The sequence below is a fragment of the Pipistrellus kuhlii genome, unplaced genomic scaffold (assembly GCF_014108245.1).
Source record: "Pipistrellus kuhlii isolate mPipKuh1 unplaced genomic scaffold, mPipKuh1.p scaffold_m20_p_3, whole genome shotgun sequence".
NCBI classification, from domain to species: domain Eukaryota; kingdom Metazoa; phylum Chordata; class Mammalia; order Chiroptera; family Vespertilionidae; genus Pipistrellus; species Pipistrellus kuhlii.
In genome coordinates, this window is record NW_023425529.1 from 108,048,889 (window position 1) to 108,072,050 (window position 23,162).

The 23,162-nt window shown below is 41.1% G+C and overlaps 1 pseudogene; it reads right to left on the reverse strand.

Annotated features, from left to right (window-relative positions):
• Positions 1 to 333: 333 nt before the first annotated feature.
• On the reverse strand, positions 334 to 2,787 carry LOC123653151 (annotated as a pseudogene).
• Between the last annotated feature and the right edge of the window lie 20,375 nt (positions 2,788 to 23,162).

Genomic DNA, 23,162 nt, shown 5'->3' on the forward strand with positions numbered 1-23,162 from the left:
GTGGTGGTCGGAGCATGAGGGACCAATGGGGCTCTCGGAATGTGACCAGCTGGAGAGGTGGAGTGGCAGGCCTGGAGTGGCCGGGCCTGGAGTGGCGGTGGCCCGGCCCAGAGCGACCAGGCCTGGAGCATCCAGGCCCAGAGCAGCAGCAGCCAGGCCCGGAGTCAAACCCTGGGTTCAAAATGAAAGGAAAGAAGGAGCAATGCAGCCAATTCGGGTACCAGAGTGTTATGTCTGTCATCACAATGGACTCAGAGAAGCTCCTGTGTCCCTTCACCCAAAAGGACTGAGAGTTGCCCAGACGACAGCAAAGTGGGAGAAGAAAACTGAAGGCTACACAAGGGACTGAAGGGCCAACATGGAGTCATCTGAAGAAATTAAAGACTGAAGTGGAAGCTACTCCTTAATCATGTTCCTGTTCATGCTAGCATCTGTTAGCTTCCAGTCTGCTGCAAAGTCTTGTGCAGCAAGTCCAAGGACTCTGAGTAAATCTACACCAGCAACAAAAGAGACTCACTTAGTAGCTAAAAATATTAATATGTCCATAATTCTGATTTCTCACTTTGTTGTTTTGCATTGGCATTCTTTTTATTATTTAATAGCCAGAATTTTGCTCTTGACATTCAAGTTTTGAAAATAACATGTATGTGGTTTAGTTTTTGCATTGGCAACAAAACAAAACAAAACAAAAATTTTAAAAAATCTGAAGACCAGAATAAACTGGTGAATATAATAGAATCAGGGGCAAAGAAAGGGAGTGGATTGATAACTATCAGGGGGAAAGGGATGTGGGGGTGCAGAAAGAGAGTGGATTAAAATCGTATAACCTATGGATGAGGACAATGGGGGGGGGTGTTTAAGGGCAGAAGGTGTGGCAGGAACCTGGTGGAAGGGAGCTATGGGGGGGGGGGGGGCGGAGAAGAAACATCTGTAATAATCTGAGCAATAAAGATTTAAAAAAAAAATTTCAAACCTTCCAACATCCTTTAATCTCAAATTGTATCACAGCATTTTTTTCTTTTTTTTTTTCAACAGCCAGTTTGTGCTTTATTGAGGCCAAGATGCTCAGGCCTTGACCAGCCATCTCCAGAGGGGGGGTACCTCCGGAGGGGGGAGTACCTCCGGAGGGGGGGGGTACCTCCGGAGGGGGGGGTACCTCCGGAGGGGGGGTACCTCCGGAGGGGGGGGGTACTTCCAGAGGGGGGGGGTACCTCCGGAGGGGGGGTACCTCCGGAGGGGGGGTACCTCCGGAGGGGGGGTACCTCCGGAGGGGGTACTTCCGGAGGGGGTACAGCCGCTCCTCCCGCTGCTGCTTCTTGTCTTGAGGTTCTCTTCGTGCTTGTTGAGCCGGCGGCGCATGGCGTGGGTTTTCTTGGGCTGCAGGTCCAGGGGCTTGTACTTCTTGCCCTTGTAGAATTTCCTGAGGTTCTCTTTCTGAGTCTGGTTGATGACAGTAAGAACACGGGCGAACAACTCGGACCTTAGAAAGCTTGGAAGCTTCGCCGCCTGTCACTTTGGCTACTTGCAGTTTGAGCAGCTCCTCCTTCTTGCCGCGAAAGTCCAAGGTCCGGAGCCCTAATTTTGGCCATGGCTAAGCGCCCCTGCGCCGCCGCCGCCTGCTCGGAGAGAAAGAGCTATCATAGCAGATTACTGATCAGTAAGTCAAAACCACAGAAAAGCAATGAAGAATAAAGAACAGGAAATCTGTAATTTTTACTCTAAAATGTAACAAATTTTATATCACTAATTTGGTATCCTTTTTTATATTCTAGACTAAAGTTTATTCTCCACATACACATAATAATGTTTTGTTTGATATTGTAATGATATCTTGATTAGAAATCAAGAAAAGTTTAACTCTGCCTGCTACAACTGGCAATATAATTTTACACAGATATTGAAACCACTTTAATAAAAGTATTAGTTTAAAAGATTATAATTACTAACATATAAGTGAAGTAAACTTTCTTGAGTTTGTATTTGTTTTATTTTATCAAGTCTTTGTATTAGCTGTGTAGATGTATTATAGTTATGTTTCTTTTCCTTATTCATTTCATGTGTTATTTCATGGTAATGTTTCCTGATAGTAAACTATTTTTTAAGTTAATCATTCTGCTGGTTAACTTTCCATTCACAACTATTTTGTCAGATAAAGATTTTCGTCTTCAACAACTATGCACAATCTTTCTGGCATGCTTTCCTGTGTGAGGGGCTGTAGAGCAAAAAGCAACATTCTCCAGGTCCCCTTTACACTAGGTTTCTAAGAGTGACTTACGTTCTATCAATTGATATATCTGTGTAATTATTTATTTTTATAAAATATTATGTGTGAAGAGAGACAGGGAACCATATTTTAACATTTTATTGGCCCAACCATGATAGATAGAGGGAGCTTTGGTTTGGAGACAGAAGTGCATAGTAGATAATAAATGTCTCTGACATTCTTAATTATATCAGATAGCAAGCTCCTGCAGCAGACAAGTTCTGCAGTGTATGTGTGCATGTGTATTTTGTACATGTTGGATATTCAGTCTACAGTCTGTTTCTTAAGTTCTGTTAGCAATCTATTACTTACTGTCATAACAAATCTCCCAAGATTCTTCTCTCACATTTCTTGGTATGTACACTCTGCATAGATCCTCTTCCACAGAAGCTAGACTAACCCTGTGTAACCATCAGGATTGGTAGGAATGATGTTGCATGATCTGAGAATAGGTCATAAAGAAACCTTACAAGGTCCCACCTTAAGTCTCTTGGTATTTTGTTCAGGATATTGTTTGTCTCCATGCAGGCCATAGGGACAAACCACATGCAGGTGCCTCCTGCTGACAGCACCAACTGAACACTCAGCCAATAATTAGCACCAACTGCCAGACATTTGAGTGAGCCATTTTGGAATTACAATGCAGTAAAGATTTCAGGTGACTGCAGCCTTACTCAACATCTGATGCCAAATGCATAAGATACCCACGCAAGAACTGCTTGGCTAACCCCAGTCAATCTACAGAATCATAAAAGATAATAACAAATTGTTATTTTAAATAAGAAGTTTGTTTTGCAGTAATGACCAGAACATTTACTCTAACCCATAAAAACAAACACATAAATATATACCCTCAATGGCTTCTGATGTTTACAACTGGGAGCCCTAATCAATACATTTATCTTGATAAATTGAGTTAGACTCTGGCTTCTATTGTATGTGTTATGACTATACAATTGTATTTTTAAAATATGTACCTTTTTATAACTAAATTAGTATATAGCCTACAGATTTTTGCTCCTGGATGGTTTGTAATAATTCTACTGCAAAATTATTTCTAGTTTCTAACGACATTAGAAAAGAAATCCATTTCCATCATCTTGCCAGATTATTGATGTAAAAATATTTCTATTTTTTATCAATAAGTGTTGATCATTTTAATTTTCTTGGAAAATTATTCATTAAAACTATTAAACCTATTTGTCTAGAGCAATAGGAGATCCTCTCATAATTTTCTAAACCACTGTCATAATTGTAGTTATATAAACTTTCATATAACTAATCTAAACTAATAAAAGAGAAACATGCAAATTAACCATCACTCCACTATGCCCACCAGGCAACCAGGAGGGAATATGCAAATTAGGAGGAGAAAGATGACGGCTGCCCAGCTGCTCCAGGTCCGGAGTGGCCAGTGGGGCAAGGTGCCTGCTATGAGAGGGAGGGCAGGGGGTGAGGGGATCTTCAGGAGCAGCTGGCCACAGTGAAGACGAAGATGGCAGACTCCTCTGCAGTGAAGACGAAGATGGCAGACTCCAGCTGGAGTCCAAAGCAAAGATGAAGACAGCAGACTCTAGCCAGAGCCTGCAGCAAAGGCGGCAGACTCCGGCTGGAGTGAAGGCCTGGGTCCCAGGTGTCAGAGGAAAACCAGTACTGGAAGCTAAGGGAAGGAAGGCCTATTGCACACATCTCCTCTAGTTTTCTATAATTGTTACCTTTGGCTTTTTTCATAATTAAGCTATATATTTGGCAATATATTTTTTTTTCATTGTATAAACCTTAGTAAAAGTAAATTATCATACCATTAAAATCTCTCATCACTCAACTGTAAATAATCACTGCCAAAATTTGAAGCATCTATAGTATATAACAAGTCTTTACATACCCATTCATACAGATGCTCAGGACAAAATCTTGGAGCCATTTTTTTTCTCTTTCTTTCACACCAATCCATCAATACATCCTTTTGGTTCTTCTACCATAAAAAATGGTTTCTAGAATATGACCGTTTTCATCATTTATACTCAAACTAGAGGCCCAGCACACGACATTCGTACACTGGAGGGGGGAGTCCCTCAGCCTGGCTGGTGCCTTCTCACAGCCTAGGACTCCACAGGGGATGTATGCCTGCCAGCTTAAGGCCCAATCCCTAAGCCAGCAGTCAGACATCCCTCTCACAGTCCAGAGCTCTCACAGTCCAGGACTCATCGCTCCTTATTGTCCACTTGCAGCGGAGGCGGGAGGTGTTCCCACAACTGCCACTGCACTTGCCAGCAATAAGCCCAGATTCTGGCTGAATGAATTCACACACTAACCACAAAGGGGAGCTCCTGTGATAGTGTCTTCCTCCTGGTGATCAGTGCATCTCATAGTAACTGGTTGTTCCACTGTTCGGTCAATTTGCATATTAGCCTTTTATTATATAGGACTAAAAGCCCAGTGCATGAAAATTCATGCACTGCAGGGGTAGGGGGTCCCTCAGCCTAGCCTGTACCCTCTCACAGTCCAGGAGTCCTCAGGGGATGTCCTACTGATATCTGTGGGAGGTGACCGAATAGATCGGACAGGTCGATCAGAGGATGCTGCCGCCCCCCCCACAGCATTTCTGCCCTGTGGCTGTCGATTGCCCCCCCCCCCCCCATCACCATTCCCTCCCTCTGCCTGCTGGCAATGCTTTAGCTGGCCTGGCACCACATGCATGCTGGCCCCTACCTACTGGTCATTCTGCTGGTCAGTCGATTTGCATATTACACTTTTATTATTTATATATAGGATTACTCTCATTTATAACTATTGTAATAACCCACCATGATTTATAAGAGCCCTATATGATTGGACCCTAGTATTCTTAGATATAATCACCAAGGCTCACTGTTCTTCAAATGTATTAAGCCCACTCAATGTGTCTTGGCATTTACAATTCCTTCTTTCTGGAACATCGGCTCTCTAGATACCCTCACGGTTCATCTTCTCATTCATTAACACATTCATGTGGCTTACCTTCTTAGTCATTGCTTAAATAGCACCTCCCCCTAGGGGCCTTCCCTAACTACCCTATCTAAAATAGCAACCTCCAAACTCTATCCCTTTATTTTGAATTTGTTTTTCTTTCATAGCATTTATCTGCACTGGAACATTATGTATTTATTTGTTTATTATCTGTCTGCCCACACTGGAGCAATAGAAAAGTAGAGTAGAAGCTTTGCCTATTTTGTTCTCTGCTGCATTCTCAGTGTCTAGAAGAGACATTTTCACACAGTAATATTTGTTGATGAGTATCTGAGAATATTCACACTATGCCTTATGCTATTATTTGCATAAATTACATAAAATTTTATAACAATTTAAATAATATGTCATAAATATCTTTGTCATTAAATATTTGTCTAATACGTTTTTAATGGGTATATTATTGAACATACCAACCTCCTGTTGAACATTTAGATGGTTGCAATTTTTCATTATAAATGAAGCCATGATTAATTCTAATGAAATCTTTTATTATTTAATTATTCTTAGAACTAGAGGCCCAGTGCAAAATTCGTGCACGAGGCCAGGGGAGGCGAGGGAGTGTCCCTCAGCCCAGTCTGCACCCTCTCCAGTCTGGGACCCCTCAAGGGATGTCTGACTGTCTCACCAGGATCAGGTCTAAATGGGCAGTCTGACATCCCTCTCACAATCCAGGACTGCTTGCTCCCAACTGCTCGCCTGCCTGCCTTCCTGATTGCCCCTAACTGCTTCTGCCTGCCAGCCTGATCACCCCCTAACCACTCGCATGCCAGCCTGATTGATGTCTAACTGCTCCCCTGCCAGCCTGGTCACCCCCAACTTCCCTCCTCTGCAGGGTTGATCATCTCCAACTGCCCTCCCTTGCAGACCTGGTCCCTCCCAACTGCCCTCCCCTGCTGGTCATCTTGTGGTGGCCATCTTGTGTACACATAGGGGCAAGATCTTTCCACATGGGGGCAGCCAATTTGTATGTTTGAGTGCTGGTCAATCTGCATATTACTCTTTTATTAGATAGGATAGAGGCCTGGTGCATGGGTGGAGACCAGCTGGTTTGCCCTGAAGGGTGTCCCAGATCAGGGTGGGGGTTTCCTTGGGGCATGGGCAGCCTGGGCGAGGGGCCTGTGGTGATTTGCAGGCCAGCCATCTCCCTGGCCACCCAAGCAAAGACCTTGGTATCTGGGATTTATTTACCTTCTACAATTGAAACTTTGTAGCCTGGAGTGGAGCCAAGCTCCCTGCTCGATCGGTGGCCAGCAACCATTTCTGTTTGGATTTGTTTACCTTCTATAATTGAAATTTTGTACCCTTGAGTGGAGGCTTAGGCTGTCAAGGGCAGGCAGAAAGCTTGGCTTCTTCCATTTCCTGGGAAACCCAAGCTTCCCTCCTGCACTCTGTGGCTGTAGCCATCTTGGTTGGGTTTATTTGCATACTCGCTCTGATTGGCTGGTGGGCATGGCTGGTGGGTGTGGCGAAGTGAAGGTTAATTTGCATATCACTCTTTTATTACGTAGAATAATTCCCAGGAGTAAATTAAATCAGATGAAGAAAATAAACATTATTAGGCTTTTTATATAAATTATACTTTTCTCCAAAAAGATATATAAACTGATTCTTTTAAAATAGTCTCATGATTGGTTTTCTTTATTATTTTTTAATTAGTTTTCTTAAATGTGAAGTAATAGAATGTCTGGTTTTAATTAAGGCTGGTTAAACAAATATTGGTGATTAGTGTTTATTGGAGATATAAGGAAGATTAGTAAGAAAAACAAATGAACTAAATTGAACGGTCCAATATACCATATATATATATATATATATATATATATATATATATATATATATATATTATATTATATTAGAGACAAAATATATGCATGAAAGAAGAGATACAAACTTTAATCAGTTTAATTTTCTTACATTTTAGGTTAATTATTCTCACAAAAAAATGTATCTTTCAAGCAGATAAAATCTGTACTTACTTAAAACGTCAGTATCTTCTAAGTCCTGAAGAGTGAGCTCTTCAGCGGTTTTACTCTTATTCTCTATGATGTTAATACAGTGAAGAACTGACTCCAGTAATTGAACTAAGTCCTGAAAATTCAGTAATGAAAGAAAGTATAAAATTTTTCATTAAAACTATGTATCAAATATCCCCTCCTTCATTCCACATAAAAAAATGTGAGAACATGCATAGATGAGGTAAAAGACTATAAAGAGCATAATTCATCTCATACTTGTCGGAATTGCTATCACCAATAAATCAACAAATGACAAGTGCTGGTGAGGATGTGGAAGAAAGGAAGCCATCATGCACTAGTGGTGGGAATGCAGGCTGGTGCAGCCACTGTGGACAACAGTATGGAGTTTCCTCAAAAAATTAAAAATGGTACTGCTTTTTGACCCAGTGATCCCACTACTGGGAATATATTCTAAGAATCCCAAAACACCAATCAGAAAGGATATATGCGTCCCTGTTTATAGCAGCATGATTTACAACAGCCAAGATGAGTGGATAAAAATCTGTGGTACATTTATACAATGAAATACTATGTTGCTCTAAAAAAAGAACTTTTACCGTTTTTTTGAATGAATGGACCTGGAGAGTATTATGCTAAGCAATATAATCCAGTCAGAGAAAGACAAATACCATATTATCTTACTAATATGTGGAATCTAATGAATAAAATAAACTCATGTTCAAATTGGAACCAGAAGCTTGGATGTGTGGGACAGACGGGATGGTGTCCAAGGAGAGGGCAGGAGGATGACTGGATAAAAAAGGTGAAAGCTTTCGCTGAAGAACATGTGTGCTTACCCTGTGGACACTGACAATATTGTGGTGAAGCCCAAGGGAGAAGGAAATGGAGGAAGGGAGGAATGGGGAAGGGGGACACCTGCAAACATTAAAATGTTTTAATAAAATAAAATAAAAAACAGCAAAAAAGGGCATATTTAAAACAAATATATAAGCAAAAATTTGCTTTTCATTTTCAGGTGTTATGAATTATATCTATGATTCTGTTGAATTTCATAATCACATGAATAATATCAGGATATTTAGTTTCATTTAAATTAAGTGTGGTTAAAAAGACATAATAATGTAAAAATATTAAATTTTCTCAAATGTTATATGTAGTTTATTGAAATCCTAATTAAAACTGAGAATATAGTTAGTTTTTGAAACTTGGCAAGTGAGTTTTGTGGTTTTTTTTTTTTTTTGAAATTGCAAAACAGAAAATTAGACTCTTGAAATTGAAAAAATATAAAACTGTAATACAGCAAACATTAACAGTAATGGAAAACATAAAATAATCTTGGATAGAGCATATGTAAAACACTAAATGTATAAAAAGATAAAATAAATCAATTGAGAACAGTTGGATTATTCAACAAGTGACACTAGAAACATTAGCTAAGTATGTTCAAGAAAATGCCAAATTAGATCTTCATTTTATAACATCAATTTCCACTGGATTAAGTGCTTTGAGGTAAAAAAAGAATCATAAACAAATTTTTAAGGCATATAAACTTTGGAAGAAATATACAAGTGAAAAGATAACATGTTTAATGTTTTTAAAAAAGCATTACCTCTATAGATATTAAGTTTTCACATAAAGTTTGCTTCCATCCATATACAATATATTCATATTAGAATGGTCATGATTAATGTTCAAAAGCAGGATACAAATATCTATAATAATAAAAGCGTAATATCCTAATTAGATTGACATCCTTCCAGGATGAAGCTGGGGCTGCAGCCGCCATCGCTGTGAGGGAGGGATCCAGGCAGTTGGCTGGGAAGGTGTACTCTTGCACGAATTTCATGCATCAGGCTTCTAGTATATACATAACATGATATAATCCCAATTTTACCCCCAAAATACACATATACAATGTGAATGATTTTTATCTTCAGTAAACTTTTATCTTTTTTTTAAATAAATCTTTATTGTTCATATTATTACAAAAGTTCATTTTCTCCCCCTCCACCAGGTTCCTATCCCACCCTCTGTCCTTTCCCCACACCCCCTTGTCCTCGTCCTTAGGTGCACAGTTTATGTTCATTCTCTTCCCGCATCCCCCACTCCTCTTTTCCCTGAGAATCATCAGTCCACTCCCCTTCCATACCTTTGATTCTATTATATTCACCAGTTAATATTGTTCATCAGGTTTTTAAATATTTATTTATTTATTTATTTATTTATTTATTTATTTAATTGGCTTCCAAAGGGGAGTTTAAGGTCAAAAGGAGTTTCGGGTGTGCCCAGATCCTATTCATCAAAATCTGGGTAAGCTCCTTATTTTTTGGTACAGTACAAGATTTAGCAAATCGAGACCTGGGTGAGTCCAGGTCCTATTTGTTCCTCATTCCAAGCACATGGATTAAGAAATCATTACTGATAAGAGGATCCTGCCAGTGCCCTCGGGCTCAGCTGATAAGAATTAAAAGAATGTCCATGTGCGTTCCCAGGCGGCTCTCTACATCTCACCCTTTTTTACTAATTAAAATAAAATTTAAACATCAATAATAGGGCTCTAAAATTAAACACAATTGCAAACAATGCCAATGCAAAAACTAAACCACATACATGTTATTTTCAAAACTTGAATGTCAAGAGCAAAACTCTGGCTATTAAATAATAACAACAATGCCAATGCAAAACAACAAAATGAGAAATCAGAATTATGGACATATTAATATTTTTAGCTACTAAGTGAGTCTCTTTTGTTGTTGGTGTAGACTTACTCAGAGTCCTTGGACTTGCTGCACAAGACTTTGCAGCAGACTGGAAGCTAACAGATGCTAGCATGAGCAGGAACATGATTAAAGGAGTAGCTTCCACTTCAGTCTTTAATTTCTTCAGATGACTCCATGTTGGCACCTCAGTCCCTTGTGTAGCCTTCAGTTTTCTTCTCCCACTTTGCTGTCATCTGGGCAACTCTCAGTCCTTTTGGGTGAAGGGACACAGAAGCTTCTCTGAGTCCATTGTGATGACAGACATAACACTCTGGTACCTGAATTGGCTGCATTGCTCCTTCTTTCCTTTCATTTTGAACCCAGAGTTCTACCCCACAACACTCCGGGCCTGGATGCTTCGGGCCTGGCTGCTTTGGACCTGGCTACTGCTGCTCTGAGCCTGGCTGCTGCTGCTTCGGGCCTGGCTGCTCCAGGCCTGGATGCTGCTGCTTCGGGCCTGGCTGCTCCAGGCCTGGATGCTGCTCCGGCCTGGCTACTGCTGCTCTGGGCCTGGCTGCTGCTGCTCAGGGCCTGGCTTCTCCAGCTCTGGTTGCTGCTGCTCCAGGCTTGGCTGCTCCGAGCCTGGATGCTGCTGTTCCAGGCTTGGCTGCTCCGAGCCTGGATGCTGCTGCTCCAGGCTTGGCTGCTCCGGGCCTGTCTGCTACAAGCCTGGCTGCTCCGGGCCTGTCTGCTCTGGGCCTGTCTGCTCCGGGCCTGGCTGCTGCTGCTCTGGGCCTGGCCCCTCCGGGCCCACCATTCTTCCATTTCTCCAGCTGGTCACATTCCAAGAGCCCCATCGGTCCCTCACTGCTCCCACCATCACGTTAATTGCTGACCATCAACCACCCAGTGCCTCCCTCCATGATCCTGGATGATAGATGTCCCTCATACTAGTTTCAATCTTCAAACTGTTGTGGGAGCGGCACACCAGCTGCTCACCCACACCGCCATCTTGGTTTCTCCTCCAATCGGTACTCCCGTTTGTGATCTATTTCCTTGTCTCGGCATTTTCGCAGCTACCCTGAGTTGGTAGCCTTAAAAGTCTCTGTGTTCTGCTTGGATCGGGCGGAGTTTCAGGGTGGAACCTACAGCCTTTGTTTCTGTCAGCCACACCCTATGCGGCTGCTGAGTCTCAGTTTTCCTCAGGGTCCTTCAGTACTCGTTGCAAGCACCTCTGAAAGTGAGGTGCCCTCGAGTTTCGCCTGCTACCAAACATGTTAGTCTCTTCCCCAATGAGCCTGGAACTGGGGTTTTCAGTTGGAAGTGGGATTAGAAGTGGGGGTTAAGAGCAGTCTGGACCTTTTGTCTCCTTCCCACCAGGGCAATCTAGCAGCAGTCAACAGTCCGTCCTCTGCGTGCAATATGCGCGACTCCGGGGCTCTGCCTTTCGCCGCTCCCCTGGGATTCTGCCTCACAGCCCAGGCTCCCTCTGGATGAGCCTGGGTCCCCAGGGTCTGGCCTAGAACTGGGTTCCATGCTGTCGGGTCTGGGGTTTGGCACAATCCGGAGCTTTTATCTCCTTCCTGCTAGGGAACGCCAGCCAGGCACTCAGCCTCCCCCTCCTCTCCGGCTTAGTCCTCTCTGCGCACAGCATGTCTCCGTACCTTAGGCTTTGACAGCTCCTCTGATTTTCCTTCTGGTTTTCTCTTTCCTTCTCGTTGTAGAATTTCCAGTCAGCCAACTTTCCTGTAGTTCTGGGTAATGTCCATTTTATATTTTAGTTGTATTTTAATGAAATTGTTGTGTGCGGCTGTGGTTAGGTGTTTACCTGTGCAGCCATCTTGGATCCTCCTCTCTGTGTTCTAACTTTTATCTTTAATAAGGTGATTTTTATCTTCAATAAACTTATATTTAAATATCTATCAGTTTACACTGTTTAAAGATGGTCCTAAGGTTAAACATGAGATAAATACACAAAACACACTGAGAAGGTAAAATATCTCCTGAAAAGTTTCCTCCAATTAAAGGGCTCAAAAGTCCAAAACTTAACACTTACAGCATCACTCTCATCACTCTGGGTTTCTGAGTTTGAATCAGTGTCTAGATCATCTTTTTCCAAAGAAGAAATGCTGATTTTGTCCAATTCAGCTTCTATTTCTTCTTTGTATCATCATCATCTTCCATCATCCTTCACAATAAATCACAGAATTAATTAAAGAAAATTAAAGAAGCTAATTTGCTAATACAAATTGTGAGTTCTTTAATGTGTCATAATAATCCAACATTGTTCTATATATATCAATACATTTTAGTTTAATAAATGTTCATCACACCTTGTCATGTGTGCACCATATATTTAAGAATAATGTTTGACTACAAAATGGTCAGGTCTACTACTAGACTTTTAATTCTCTAAGGGAAAAGTTACATGGAATAAGCTGGCTTGCCTTCCTGAACCAAGAAACTTCACAGAAAAACTCATCGTAATAGAAATTATTAATGGAAAAATCAAGTTTTAATGACAGGATAGGATAGAAAATATTAGAATAGGCCAGAAAAGAAACTATAATTACACTATATATGCTAAAGATTAGAATTATTTAAAAAGAAATACAAGAGAACAACCTAAGTTTATATATACGGGGGAAACATAAGGCTAGTTCCTATTCATTAACTCAGAGTTGTTAATTTTAGCAGAGAGCCGTGTTTTGCAACAGTAACGTGTAATATTGGATAATTATGGCATGTAAAATCAAAATTTTTTTCATTTAAATCTTTTTTTAATATATTTTATTGATTTCAGAGAGGAAGGGAGAGGGATAAAGAGATAGAAAAATCAATGATGGCATGTATGGGAGGGGGGACAATGGTATATGTACAAAGATAATAATTTAATTAAAAAATTTAAAAAGAAAAAAAGAAAAGAAAAATCAATGATGAAAGGAAATCACTAATTGGCTGCCTCCTGCATGCTCCTGACTGGGGATTGAGTCATGTGCCCTGACCGGAATCAAACCATGATCTCCTGGTTCATAGGTCAATGCTCAATCACTGAACCATGCCAGATGGGCCATTTAAATCTTTAACACTTGTAATAGATATGCATTAATCAGTACATTTCAGTATATCTTCATGTCATCATCATCATCACTATCATTAGCCCCCAAGTATTAAGTAGCTGTGACAAGGCAGGCACTAGAAGACATTTGTATAATGGATAATCTTCAGAGTAACTTAAAAGGTTAAAGGTTATTAGAGTCATTGTATAGATGAGAACACTCAGGTTTGAAGAGGTTACTTAACTGTCCATAGCCATACATTAATAAGTAATGGGGGCAGCGTCATAATTCAGACATCCTGAATTCAAATCTTGTTTTTCACTACCAAATGGTCCCCAAGCTCAAGCTATTCATCTGCCCAGCAATCCTTCTGAACATCTCCTTGTCTAATAATCTTCAAATTGTTTATCATAACCCATTAGCAGATCAAAAGGTTAATTTAGTGGCTCTTGATTATCAAGTTTTAATGATAGGATAGGATAAAAAATATTAGAATAGGCCAGAAAAGAAACTATAATTACACTATATATGCTAAAGATAAGAATTGTTTAGAAAACAAACATGTTTCTAAAGTATGCATTTGTGCTCGAATTACAATGTAACCTATTTTTTGCTGTTTGATTTATTGTGGCTCTTGGTAAAAATAATTTTGAAAATAACTGTACTAGTCAGCTATTATTTTATTTTAGAGACTATTCCAAACTTTCATTCTTTCCTCAAGTCCCTGGCCTTTCGACCTCTGAACTTTGTCTTCTTGGATTTGCCTACCTCCCTCTCTCCCTCCTTTCCCTTCCCTCCCTTCCTCTTTTTTCCCTTATTTTACTCATCCATCTCAAAATCAACTTTTTTGGTGGATTCAAGATGGAATTATGCTGAGAAACCAAAGCATGAGATACTTTAGGATTCCATTTCTATAACATTTTTACATGCCACAGTTTTATAAATGGAGAACATATAAGTGATTGATAAGAGTTGGGAGTTGATTGTGTTGGAAGAAGATGGTTATGATGATAAAAGGCCAACATGAGAGATCTTTATAATGTTGGAACTGTTCAATATCTTGATTGTGGTAGTAGATAAGTGAGTCTATTCAGATAATAAAATTTATATAGGACATATACACATACAAATAAGTACAAGTAAAGCAGATTGCATCAACATAAATATCCTGGTAATGATATTATAATATAGTTTACAAAATGGTATCACTGAGAAACACTGGACAGAGTGTACAAGGCTGCATTTGTGTACAAGTATTATTTTTTAAGGCTGCATGTGAATCTACAATTACACCTCTATAATGTATAGATAACCTACATACTCAATAGGAAAAGTTAAATAAAATATAATGCAGCCAGGGAATAGAATATTATACTAGTTCTTTAATAAAAATAAGCACACTTACTATCCTCCTCAGAAAATATAGCCACAGAGAAATAATTTAAAAATGGCAGGTATCTGAAAGATAGGCAGAGTAATATCACTCTTATGTAACCACACACACCCTTTATTTTTAGACAGAAATATGCTGGGAGGCATTGAGGAACTTTTAATTTTTATTTCATACCTTTATGTTGAGTGATTTTTAAAATAATAAATATGCAGTATTTTCATAATTTTAAAAGCTAGTTTCATCCACAACCTTTCTCACCTAAAAAACAACAACACAACACCACTGCCACAAAATGCAATTCAAAGGTTTGGTGAAACTTTTTTTTAACGTAATATAAAGCAGAATTCACAGGTATACAAAGCTTTATGTAGAAAGAAAGACAGGAGACTAGAGGAAAGGTAAGAGTCACTTCCACTATATGTCCCTCTGTGCTCATCTGCTGATCTTTATATCAGCCCTGTCCAATTACACATTCGAGCACATTTATAATCTTAAATTTTCTAGTTAGTAGCAACGTTTTAAGAAATAAAGAGAAACAGGTGAAGTAAACTTCAATAATATATTTTATGTAACTTATTTTATCCAAAATAGTATTTCAACGTATAATCAGTTAAAAACTGTTATGAAGCTCAACCTAAAAGGGCTACATTCTTGTTTGCAAACTAAGTAGTCAACATCTAATTTGCATTTTATACCTATAGCACATTTCAAACCCTCAACCGCTTCCTTTAACTCGTGGTTACCGGGCAGGTGAGTGCAGCCCTGGACTGGTTCTGATGTGGCGACAGCAAACATTTAAAGTTTATAATGAGTCACTTAGAATTGGCTAAAACCGCTAAACATGGTAAATCTGAAGTAACTCTACCTTTCAACCATAGTTCAACTATAATAAAAGGGGAGCAAAACCTACTTTTAAAAAGTAACCAAGATTATGTGTGAAAAAATAAAGAGAAAGAATAGAGAAGGGAGGGAGGAAAGGAAAGAGGGCGGGAAGAAGGGCACCATCATTGAGGCACCGTTAGTCAGAGCAGATCAAGTGTGACTGAGCCTCCAAAATGCCCCAAAGTGAGGAAGCCTGGAGCCTCGCGCAGCGGCCCGCGGCCCCTCAGCTCTCGCCCTGAAGCCGGTCTGGACCCAGAGGCTCCCGCTCCTCTGCGCTCCCGCGGCGCCACCTCCTTCCCACCACGACCCCACCTTGGGGGGCCCAGCCTTGGCGGGGGGCGACCTTGCAGGGGAGGCCAACTTTGGGTCTGAGTGACCCAGCTCACCCACCAGCAGCTAAATCCCTCCACCTAGGTGGAAGACAGCCCAGAGAAACTAACCAGGGCAGCAGTCAATCCTGGGCAGGTGGGCCGCGTTCTGTACGGGTGCTCCAGCAGGACAAACTACCTCCTTCTGCAATTGGCAGGAAGATTGCATCTCAGGAGCTGGATGAGGAACCTAGGTAGATGTTAATATTTAAGTCATTTTGGAAAGTAGTTAGCAAAGAACTTTAAATTGTTTCTGATCTACCTATACTTATTACTTGCATCTAGTCAATGTTAACTTGCCTTTGTTCATTCCACAAAAACTTAATTCTGAATAGTGATTTATGGGGTCGGAAATATGAAAGGGAAGCCAATAAATTGTTTGCCTTCCATGACAAGTTTCTTAAAAAAAAAAAAAAAACACACAAAAAAAGTAAATTATCATTCAATGTCTATCAAAAATTCTCTAAACGAATGAGTTAGTGGAATGAGAAATTAAGAAACTTATTTTCTAATTATGTTTTACTGTAAAATATTGACGTGACTCTCACTGTTTTAATGTTAAATTTTAATTTTATGTATAAATCATGTGATTTAATTTTTACTTAAAATTAATCAAAGATTTTTGTGTGGAACAAATATATCGAATACAAATGTGAAAGTTAATTTCAGTTAGTAATAGGTATTTCTAATTTTTATTGTTTTTAAGTTTGCAAACAAAGAATTAAATTCCAAAAGGAAGTGGCTATGCATAATTGCAAAAGATATCTGACATACAGTAAGCTAAGGACAAACATTTAATTGAGCCTTTGAAAGGAAATAGACTCTATTGCTTGGTAACAATACCATAGTAAACTTGTATTGCATCAACTTAAGAATTAATAACATAAAGTGAGAAATCACTAGACTTTTGATATTAAAAAACATGTTAATGTCTCATTCAAGAAAGATGATTTTCAAAACTAAACTATTCCTAGTTTTAGATCTAATTAAATTTAATATTTTCATTATCAAACTTCATGCTAAAATGCCCTCCCCCTTTTCTTAGTTTAGTTTTGTGGCTGATTTACAGACTATTCAAAGTCTTCACTTATAATGGCTAGATTAGCATATGATGTTGAAATTCACATGTAAAAATTTAAAGCTTAATTTTATTTATAATTATGAAAGTAGGCTTTTCCATATATATATAATCTATTAGTAATCAATTAATTTCTAAAACTAATTTCAAATAGCTAATTTAGTAATCAGCTAACTTGAAGATGACATATAGATCCCAGTCATGAGGCATGGTTAATGCCAAAAACCAAAAACAAAATAAATAAAAATAAAATAAAATAAAAAACTAACACAAAAAGAAAACAACAAAAAAAATAAAACAAAATTAAAAAACAAACAAACAAAAAAAACACACCTCTTTCCAAGGCGCTGCTGGATACCCTACCTATGGGAGCCGAGCCGAGGAGACCTCCATCCTCCCTGCGCCATGTTGCTCTCCACAACCTCTGGTTGGTCTTCAGCTCGGCTCGCCCGGCCTTCCTGCAGCTCCGCGGACTGTGGCAGATCAGAAACAATGTAAAGTTCTTTGTTAACTACTTTCCAAAATGACCTAAATAGTAACATCTGCCTAAGTTCCTCACCTTTCAAACGTCACCGAGGGTAGACTCGCAACCCTCGAGTCATTTCCAAATGGAGTTTCAGTGAGGGAAAGCCACAACACGTGAGCCTCAGGAACGCTTGGAAGGCCCTTCTGGCCAAGCCCGCCGGGCCCGGGCTTGGCGGCGGGAGAGGCTGGGGGCTGCCGTCCTGGGGGGAGCTTCAGGGGGGCTCCCTCCTGGTTCTCCGCCTTTATGACAGCCTCACTGTCACCGCTGCCGAAGCTGCTGCTGGTGCGGGGGTGCGGGCGGGAGCCCCTGCACGGACTCCAGGGGAGGAGGGAGGAGGGGATGGTCTCCAGGCTGGGCGGCGGGGCGTTGGTCTTGTTCACCCACAGGCAGGGGGAGCGCACCATCGATGGTTCTGATCAGCCCTCCGATGGCTGGGACGCCTCGCCGCTGGAAGGGGTGGCGGCCCCGGTGTTGGGGGGCCGGTAGGGCCTGACCTGGACCGTGCGGCCTGGCATCCTGTCCGCGGCCATCTGGAGGATGCGATATGTGCCCATGGCCCTATCAAACTTGTGATGGGCCACGGAGTCCCGGACCTGCTCCTCCGTGAAGCCTAGGCCCCGCATGCTCTCCACCACCTGGGGGTCCTGGTTCCCCCCCCGGGCGGCTCCCTGTAGGGCTGCAGGCCATCCTCTGACATATCAAGCCAGGCGTCCTCATGGCCTCCTCCAGGGTCGGCCTCTGGTTGGGGTCCACCGTCATCAGCCGTGGAGGAAGCTCTTGCTCAGCCGCGACATGAGGTTGGGGGGCTCGTAGCGCCCCGCCAGGACGCGCACCTTCATCTTGGGGATGGTGGTCCCCCAGAACGGCACGCGCCCCGCCACGCCGTGTATAGCGAGGCGCCCAGTCCCCACACGTTCGCCTTGGGGCCATCGTAGGGCTCGCCCCGCAGCACCTCGGGCGCCATGTAATAGTCCCACAAAAGGTGCTGAGCAGCTGGCCCTCGGAGGCCTCGTGGCTGAATCCGAAGTCCGCCAGCTTGGCCGTCATGTCTGGCTCCAGCAGGATGTTGTCCGGCTTTATGTCGCGGTGCGGAAGTTCAGGGCGGAGACCACCTGGCGGAACGCGGCGCTGGCCGGCGCTCGGTGAGGCCGCCGCGCTGCTCCACGTGCGCCAGCAGGTCCGGCCGCGCACGTGCTCCAGCACCAGGTGCATGCCGTCTCGGTCCTGGGCCACCACTTCAAGGAGCCGCGTGATGGCTGGATGGTTCATGCTTTTCATACAGCGCACCTCTCGGTTGCATTTGGGGAGCAGCGCCGGACGATGCTCTTCACCACCACCTGGGTGCTTGTGGGCACGTGCCTGGCCAGCTGGACCTTCGAGCAGGCGCCCTCCCCGATGGACTTCCCCAGAACATAATCCCCGATGCAGTGCCCTTCGGTGGTAGGTGGGGCTGCAGGGGCTGGAGAGGCATGAGGCATTGTTTAAAAAAAAAAAAAAATTTTTTTAAGAGTTATCCTAATCCCTTAGGTCACTAATTGTAGCTCCCTGGGTTATCGCGGACTGAATCCTCAGCCCAGGCAGGGCCTTATTTATAGGAGTGGTTTGCAATTCCATCACACTTTATGAAGCCAGAGCAACAAATGGACCAATCACGGCTGGGGATGAACCATAGTGGTTTTTCTCACTTTTTGGTCTCATGACCCTTAAACTCTGTGAAAAACAAAAAGACACACTTTTGTTTATTTGGGATATTATGTTGATATTTATTTTACTAGAAATAAAAATCTATGTAGGTGCGCACATGCGCACGCACACACACACACACACATACACACACATGCAAAAGAAAAGTCTGACTGATTCTCATGCTCCAGTTCTCAGTTCAAATATCACCTACTTAGTTCTCAATTCAGATATACCTCACTCAGGCCATCACATTTGTCATCTTCATAGCACCGACCACAGTGGGGCTGATTCTTGTTTACTGTCTGTCTTTCCCAAGAAGGAAGGAGCATGACTATAGTGTTCCCTGAGTCTAGCACAGTGAGTGGCAACAAAGTAAGTATTTAATACATGTTTGTTCACTGGATTAACAGGAGAGTTTGTGGTAACAAAATATGGCCAACTGACTTCCTAGAAGATAGCGGCAAGGTAAACACTTGTACGTGCTGCCTCTCACAACTACATCAGTGCTGCAACTGGGGATCTTACCTGAGACCTGAAAAAACCACAACTGTGGGGGCACTGACCGGTATGGACAAGCGGATTCCACAGAAAGGTTGGATTTTGTCAGGGATAACGTGGGGTGTCTGTGTCCCAACAGCGAAAGCGGCAGCCACAGAAGCTGCAGCTGCTGTGGTGGCAGAGGCAAAAGTGTGCGCGCTGGGGCCATGGAAATCTGAGTCCACAAAAGCACCCCCTCCTCCCCCCCATTGTTGGGCCTGGCATGATTCGAGGGAGCAATCCAACAAGAATAAATAACACTGGTAAACATATATGCACCCAATACAGGAGCACACAGATACATTAAAAAAAAAAAAACTGCTGGAGGACATTAAGGGAGAGATTAATAGCAATACAACCATAGTAGGAGATTTTAATACCCCACTGTCACCTTTGGACAAATCATCTAAACAAAGAAATATTAATCCTAAATGACTCACTAGATCAGATGGAATTAATCAACATCTTCAGAACATTCCACCCCAAAGCCACAGAATATACATTCTTCTCAAGTGCACATGGGACATTTTCAAAGATAGAACACATGTTGGGACATAGGCAAAGTCTCTTCAAATTCAAGAAGATAGAAATCATATCAAGCATCTTCTCTGATCATAGTGGCATAAAACTGGAAATTAACTACAATAAAAATAATCCAAAGAAATCAAACACATGGAGATTAAACAGCACACTATTAAACAAGGACTGGGTCACCAGAGAAATCAAGGAAGAAATTAAAAGCATCCTGGCAACAAATGACAATGAAAACATAACAATCCAAAATCTATGGGACACAGCAAAAGCAGTTTTGAGAGGGAAGTTCATATCCCTACAAGCCTATTGCAAAAAACAAGAAAAAATTGTAACAATTTATCTAACTCTACAACTCAAAGAGTTAGAAAAAGAGCAACAAGAAAAGCCCAGTGTAAGCAGAAGGAAGGAAATAACAAAAATCAGAGCAGAGATAAACGACATAGAGACCAAAGAAATAATACATAAGATCAACAAAACCAAGAGCTGGTTCTTTGAAAGGATAAACAAGATTGATGAACCTTTAGCCAGGCTAACCAAGAAACAAAGAGAGAGGACCCAAGTAAACAAAATCAGAAATGAAAGAAGTGAAATAACAACAGACCTCACCGAAATACAACGGATTTTTTACAAAATACTACGAACAACTCTATTTCAACAAACTGGACAACATGGAGGAAATGGACAGATTCCTAGAAAAATACAACTTTCCAAAACTCAATCAGGAAGAATCTAAAAACCTCAATAGACCAGTGACTTGGGAAGAAATTGAAACAGTCATCAAAAAACTTCCAGCAAACAAAAGCCCAGGGCCAGATGGCTTCACAGGAGAGTTTTATCAAACATTCAAGGAAGAACTAAAACCTATCCTCCTCAGACTATTCCAAAAAATTCAAGAGGAAGGAACACTTCCAAACTCCTTCTATGAAGCCAGCATCACCCTAATACCAAAACCAGATAAAGACAACTCAATGAAAGAGAATGACAGGCCAACATCCCTCATGAACTTAGATGCCAAAATCCTCAACAAAATTCTAGCAAATCGGCTCCAGCAGAACATCACAAAGATCATACACCACGACCAAGTAGGATTTATTCCAGGAATGCAATAAATGATGGTACAATATCCACAAATCAATAAACGTGATACATCACATAAACAAATTGAAAGATAAAAATCATATAGTCATATCAATCGATGCAGAAAAAGCATTTGATAAAATCTAACACCCTTTCCTGATAAAAACTCTCAACAAGGTGGGAGTACAAGAATCATACCTCAACATAATAAAAGCTATATATGATAAACACACAGCCAACATCATACTCAATGGGCAAAAACTAAAACCATTCCCTCTAAGAACAGGAACAAGACGAAGATGCCCACTCTCACCATTCCTGTTTGACATAGTACTGGAAGTACTAGCCATTGTAATTAGACAAGATGGGGAAATAAAAGGCATCCAAATCAGAAAAGAAGTAAAACTATCCTTATTTGCAGATGACATGATATTGTACATAAAAAATCCAAAAGAGCCGAAACCGGTTTGGCTCAGTGGATAGAGCGTCGGCCTGCGGACTGAAGAGTCCCGGGTTTGGTTCCGGTCAAGGGCATGTACCTTGGTTGCAGGCACATCCCCAGTAGAGGGCGTGCAAGAGGCAGCTAATTGATGATTCTCATTGATGTTTCAAACCCTATCCCTCTCTCTTCCTCTCTGTAAAAAATCAATAAAGTATTTTTTTAAAAATCCAAAAGACTCCATAAAAAAACTAATTGACTTAATAAATGAATTTGGCAATGTAGCAGGATACAAAATTAACGCCAAGAAATCTATGGCATTTCTATACACCAATCGTGAACTTGCAGAAACAGAGACTAAAAAGGCAATCCCATTTACCATCGCACCAAAAAAATTAAGATACCTTGGAATAAACTTAACTAAGGAGGTAAAAGACCTATATGTGGAAAACTATACGACATTAAAAAATGAGATAGAGGAAGATGGAAGAACATACCAAGTTCATGATTGGTAGAATCAACATCATCAAAATGTCCATACTTCCCAAAGCAATCTATAGGTTCAATGCATTCCCCATTAAAATACCAACGGCATATTTCACTGACCTAGAAAAAACTCTCCAAAAGTTCATTTGGAACAACAAAAGACCCCAAATAGCCACAGCAATCCTGAGAAAGAAGAGTAAAGTAGGAAGGATCTCAACACCAGATTTCAAGCTGTATTACAAAGCCACTGTTCTCAAAACAGCCTGGTACTGGCACAAGAACAGACATATAGATCAATGGAATAGAATTGAGAACCCAGATATCAACCCACATCACTATGCTCAGCTAATATTTGACAAAGGAGGCATGAATATATTGTACAATGGAGTCAAGACAGTCTCTTTAATAAATAGTGTTGGAAAACTGGACAGATGCATGCAAAAGAATGAAACTAGATCACCAACTTACACCATACACAAAAATAAACTCAAAATGAAAACAGGACTTAAACATACGTCAGGAAACCATAAAAATATTAGAGGCATCCACAGGCAGCAAAATGCAGACATATGCCAAAAGAACTTCTTCACTGATACTTTCTTTAGGGCAATGGAAGCTAAAGAGAAAATACAATAAACAAATGGGACTACATCAAAATAAAAAGCTTTTTTACAGCATAAGAAACCATCAACTACAGCAAGAAAGCCCACTTTATGGGAGAACATATTTGCAAATGTTACCACTGATAAAGGTCTAATTTCCAACATCTACAGACAGTTTATACAACTTAATAAAAGGAAGATAAATAACCCAATTAAAAAATGGGCAATGGATCCAAATAGAATCTTCTCAAAAGAAGACAGAAGGAAGGCCAAGAGGCACATGAAAACATGCTCAAAGCCACTAATTATCCGAGAGATGCAAATCAAAACAACAATGCGGTACCATCTCACACCTGTCAGAATGGCCAACATCAACAAATCAACAAACGACAAGTGTTGGCGAGGTTGGGGAGAAAAAGGAACCCTCATGCACTGCTGGTGGGAATGTAGACTGGTGCAATCACTCTGGAGAACAGTATGGAGCTTCCTCAAAAAACTGAAAATGGAACTCCCATTTGACCCAGTAATCCCACTCCTAGGAATAT